This window comes from Mirounga leonina, unplaced genomic scaffold (genome assembly GCF_011800145.1).
Source record: "Mirounga leonina isolate KUSES-001 unplaced genomic scaffold, KU_Mleo_1.0 Mir_94, whole genome shotgun sequence".
In the NCBI taxonomy this organism is placed as follows: Eukaryota; Metazoa; Chordata; class Mammalia; order Carnivora; family Phocidae; genus Mirounga; species Mirounga leonina.
Genome location: NW_023270855.1, coordinates 51,780,580 through 51,786,035, shown reverse-complemented (window position 1 = coordinate 51,786,035; position 5,456 = coordinate 51,780,580).

The following is a 5,456-nucleotide window of genomic DNA, read 5'->3' as shown; positions in this document are numbered from 1 at the left end:
GGGACTCGATCCAGGGACTCCAGGATCATGACCTGAGCCGAAGGCAGTCGCTTAACCAACTGAGCCACCCAGGCACCCTAAATACATGTTTTAAAAAGAATATATGAAGCACACATACGCAAGAGGTCTTTGGATTGCCAGCAGGAGGCATCAGCAGGAGATGAGAGTCTGGGAGGAGAAAGGCCAGAGTATTTCTCCCACAAGCTCCCTCCATGGGGGTCATTGTGCATCAGCAGCATCTCTCCATCCATCGGAGATTGTAGCTCCAGTTTCTGAGAACCACTCCTTCCCTTTGCCCCTTTCAGCTAAAGATGGTGATGGGACCCCACAATTGCCCGCAGGATGACACTGCACTATTCACAGTAGGGCTATGCACCTTCTGTCTTCATCTTTATAATTGTCCCAGTCTTCATTGATCCCCAAATTACCCACTTTGAGTGTGCTATCTCTTTCCATCCAGGACTCCGACTGATGTAATGTATGTGTGTGAAAGAGCAGGGGAGCAAAATGCACACACACTAGACCACCATCAGACTCCACCATTAGAACGTAATTGATACTTGCTGCCTGCCTTACCCCAAAGGTCTCCACCATCCTGATTTCTATTTCCAACATTCTCCTGTTTTTCAAGAAACTCCCTTGGGGCGCCTGGGTGGCTCAGTTGGTTAAGCGACTGCCTTCGGCTCAGGTCATGATCCTGGAGTCCCGGGATCGAGTCCCGCATCGGGCTCCCTGCTCAGCAGGGAGTCTGCTTCTCCCTCTGACCCTCCTCCCTCTCATGCTCTCTGTCTCTCATTCTCTCTGTCGCAAATAAATAAATAAATAATCTTTAAAAAAAAAAAAAGAAACTCCCTTAAATAAATTATTTCAAAAGACAAATTTGGGGTGCCTGGGTGGCTCAGTTGGTTAAGCATCTGCCTTCTGCTCAAGTCATGGTCCCAGGGTCCTGGGATCCAGCCCTTGGGCCATCATCATTGGGCTCCCTGCTCAGCGGGGAGTCTATTTCTCCCTCTGTCCCTCCTCCCACTCGTGCTCTCTCTCTCACTCACTCTCTCTCAAATAAATAAATAAAATCTTTTTTAAAGTTTTTTTTTAAATATTATTTATTTGTGAAAGAGAGAGAGCACAAGCAGGGGGAGCATCAGGCAGAGAGAGAGGGAGAAGCAGGCTCCCCACTGAACTAGGAGCCCGATGAGGGACTCGATCCCAGGACCCTGGGATCATGACCTGAGCCAAAGACATATGCTGAACTGACTGAGCCACCCAGGCACCCCTAAATAAATAAAATCTTAAAAAAAAAAAAGACTAATTACCTTCTTGCCAAGAAGGAAAAGCCATCATAGCCACCATAAGTGAAGCCAAACTCACTTATTTACAGGTGGGGCATACAATATTCCAAACCCCATACTCACAGACTCTTGGTGTGAGGAAAATACCAGGCCATCTCCCTCAGATTCCCTTGCAGCTAGGGAGTGAGCAAGTGGCCCCGATTCCACTCAGCAGATGTACAGATTTAGATTTGAGAACCCACCACCAAAGGAGGGAGCAGAAGGGACAGGGGCATTGCGAGCGCCCAGGGTTGTCAGCAAAAGCCAGAGGTGCCGGCTGGTTTCAGGAGAATGATTTAAGCTGTGGCCTTAGCTGCTGGCCTGCACCCTTACTTTGTCCCTTTTCATCTTCAAAGGCTGGTGATTTCATTAGCCACCAATATATCCACCTGATAAATTCCTTTGCAGCTTAAATCACCCTGAGTCAGCTTCTGTTGCATATAAGGAAGAATCACCACCAATCCAGATGGCAACACAAAAGCAAATGCAGGGGAGGAGGGGGGACTGTTATTATAGTCTAGCTGGATGCTCTTGCCGACCAACAGAAATTGGCCAACGTTCAGAAGGTGTTGAAGACGCCCTAACCCTTGTTCTTGATTTCTACACTCCCACCCGCCCCTCTATCTTCCCCATCTTAGCAAAGATAAGTCTGTTCTAGTTGCTCATGCCAAAAATCTTGGAGTCATCTCTACTTCCTCTCTCTCATACCTCACAACTAATCAGATCTTGTTCGCTTGACCTGCAAAATATATTCAGAACCCAACCATTTCGCAACACCTTCTGGGTCCCCACACTAACCCAACCACCAGCATTTTTCAGCTGGAGTATTGCAGCAGTCCCCTCCCCGCTCCCACCTTCTGCTCTTGCTGCCCCCTACAATTCATTCTCCACACCACAGCCCAGAAGATCCTTTAAAAACAGCTTTTGAATTGATAAAATGCTCAATGTTTTTAAAAATCAATATATATGTGTATATGTATGTATAAAAGAATATTTTAAAAGCAATTCTCCCAGCCTCCTCTTTCCCTCAACTGCCTAATTCCTGACCTCCCCACCTCGAGTTATCTATCCAGGTTTTCTTTCTGATTATACCAGAAAAAAACCTGATAAATGGATAAGCAAACTGTAGTATATACATACAAAGGAATGTTATTCAACCTTAAAAAGGAAGAAGATTCTGGCACATGCTACAACATGGATGAACCTTGAAGGCATTATGCCAAGTGATATAAGCCAGACACAAAAGGACAAATACATTATATGATTCCATTTATGTAAGGTACATAGAATATGCAAATTTGTAGACAAAAAGTAAAACAATGGTTAACAGAGGCTTGGGGGGGTGTGGAAATGGGAAGTTAGTGTTTTATGGGGACAGAGTTTCAGTTTAGGAAGATGGGGCATTCTAGAGATGGGTGGTGGGGATGGTTGCACAGTGATGTGAATGTGCTTGATAACATTCAACTGCACACCTGAAAATGGTTAAAATGGTAAGTTTTATGGTGTTCAGATTTACCACAATTTAAAAAATAAATATGGAGTATTTTAATGGAAAAACAGAATATGTATGAATCTACACATGTGTATATACATATATGTATTTATTTAACTTTTCACAAAAAGCTGCATACTATACACCTAAATGCAAACTTTAGTTCTTTCCTTGAATAATATGTCTTAGAAGCATTTCCATATCAGCCCAAGCAGACATCCTCATTCTTTTGCACAGCTACAATATATTCCATTGTGTAGATGGACAATAATTCATGCAACTGGTCCTGTACTGATGAATCTTTGGGCTCTCTCCAATCTTTTCCTATTACGTATGAATAACCTTGTTTGCATACATCATTCCACACATGTGCAAGTATTTCTGTCTCGGGATTACTTGGCCAAAGTAACTATGTATTTGTCATTTTTATGAACATTATCAAATTCATCTCTATTGGGAAGGACTGATGTCCATATGTTAGCATGGTCACTTCCCCACAACCTCACCCCACTGCACATTATTAGTCTTCTACATTTTGGCCATTCTAATGGGTAAAAATTACTATCTCACATTTCTCTTATTTCAACTTGCATTTCTCTTATTATGAGTGAAGTTGACTTTCTTTTCATATGTCAAAGAAACTTTTTTTTTTAAGATTTTATTTATTTATTCATGAGAGAGAGAGAGAGGCAGAGGGAGAAGCAGGCTCCCAAGGTGCAGGGAGCTCGATGCGGGACTCGATCCCAGGACCCTGAGATCATGACCTGAGCCGAAGGCAGACGTTTAACCATCTGAGCCACCCAGGCGCCCAAAGAACCTTTTGTATTTCATTTTTTGTGAACATTCTGACCACACATTTTGCTCAAGTTTTTCTATTGGATTGTTTATATATTTATTATTAATTCCTAGAAACCCTTTACATATTATGGAGATTAGGGAGACTGTAATTTGAAGTGCACTTTTCCCCTATTTTTTCCAACATTCCTGCGGTGTCATTTTGCCTTATTTATGTCATGGAATTATTCACCCTTCGTATTGTTGCTACCTTTGGGTTTCAAATCAGAGTAACAAAGGACCTACCCAGACTGATTCTGTTAAAACAGAAAAATAATGTCACTCATCTTTTCAAAAATTCTCCAATGGTTCTCCTCTTACTTAGGTTCAAATCCACAACTATGAGGCCTCCTACATGATCTGATCCTTGAATATTAATCTCAAATTATCTCCCACTCTCTCTGTTTCACCCACTTTGTTCTAGGGACACCGACCTCCTTACTATTTCTTAAATACTCCATGCACATTCCTACTTCAGGGCCTTTGTACTTGCTGCTCCATCTGCTAGAACAATTTTCCCAGATAGCCACATGGCTCCTTTCTTCAGTTCACCTTTTCAGAGAGGCCACAAGATAGTACCCTGTCACTCTGTCCCCTGAACCTGCTTTACTTCTCATCACCTGACATATACTAGTTATTTGGTTTTTGCTTCTCTCCCCCTACTAGAATGTCAGCTCCATGGGGAGAAGACTGTCGTATGCTCAGCTACATCCCCAGCACCCACAAGAGTATGTGGCACGAGGTAGATATCCAAATATCTGACAAATGAAAGAATGAGTGGGTAAATTAATGCATCGAAATGAGACTCTCCGTGGCCTAAGAAGAAGGATTTCAAGACCCTTTTCTTACTACTCCCCAAATCACCATGCTCCACCTCCCTTCCAGGTCTTTGCATGGGCTGTTCCCTCCCCCTGAAACAAAACCATCTTGCTGTCTCCCACCCCTAATCCTCGCCCTGATTACCCACACTTTCCTGAGACTTTCAGGTCTCAGCCTAAATACCGCTTCCTCCAGGGTGCCTTCTTTGACTCCCCAGCCTGGATGGGTTAGGAGGTTTCTCTGGGCCCTCATAGCTGCTTATTTGGGGGTAGTTTTCCCTGATCAGGCTGTCAGTTCTGTTGGAGCGCATATCACACCGCTTTCAGACCCAATAATCACCCCCAAACGTGACTGCTGAATTCCTCTCCCTCCTCCCATATAAAGCAACAAGCTTCCCCTGAAAATTCTCACTGAGCGCCAGACCTCCTTGCACCAGAAGGGGAGGCACGTGATGGATGCCCTTAGGGACCAGCAAGGGCCGTTCCTGAAGCCTTAGGGAAAACAAGTGCGTGATCAGACGCCCTCAGGGACCAAGAAATGACCGGAGGAGCCTGGGCTCAGACAGGAAGTGGCCAAGCAGGGCACATCCTGGCGGTTTCGTCCACGTCCACGCTAAGACGCAAGAAACGTCACCTTTTTGAGCTCCGGTTTCCTCACCTGTAAAATGGAAGGGTTGCTGGCGAGAAAGTCCCTACTAAGTGCCGGGACTTAGTTGTTTCATATATGACAGCCATTCACTGAAATGTTGCTATGGGTATGACTCCTAGCCTCCGGGATCCTGTCCGGCCTTTCCCGGGAAGCTCTGGGCTGGAAGCCTGGAGGAGGAGGGAGCGAAAACAGAGGCCACACATCCCTGCAAAGCCGTCCCTCCTGCCCTGGCTTGCTTGCTGCAAACCCGGGGTCCCAGGGAGGGGAAGGCGGGCGGGATCTGAGCGGCAGTAGCAGCTGCTCTGGGCGTGCGGCCAATGTCCCCTCCCTCCACC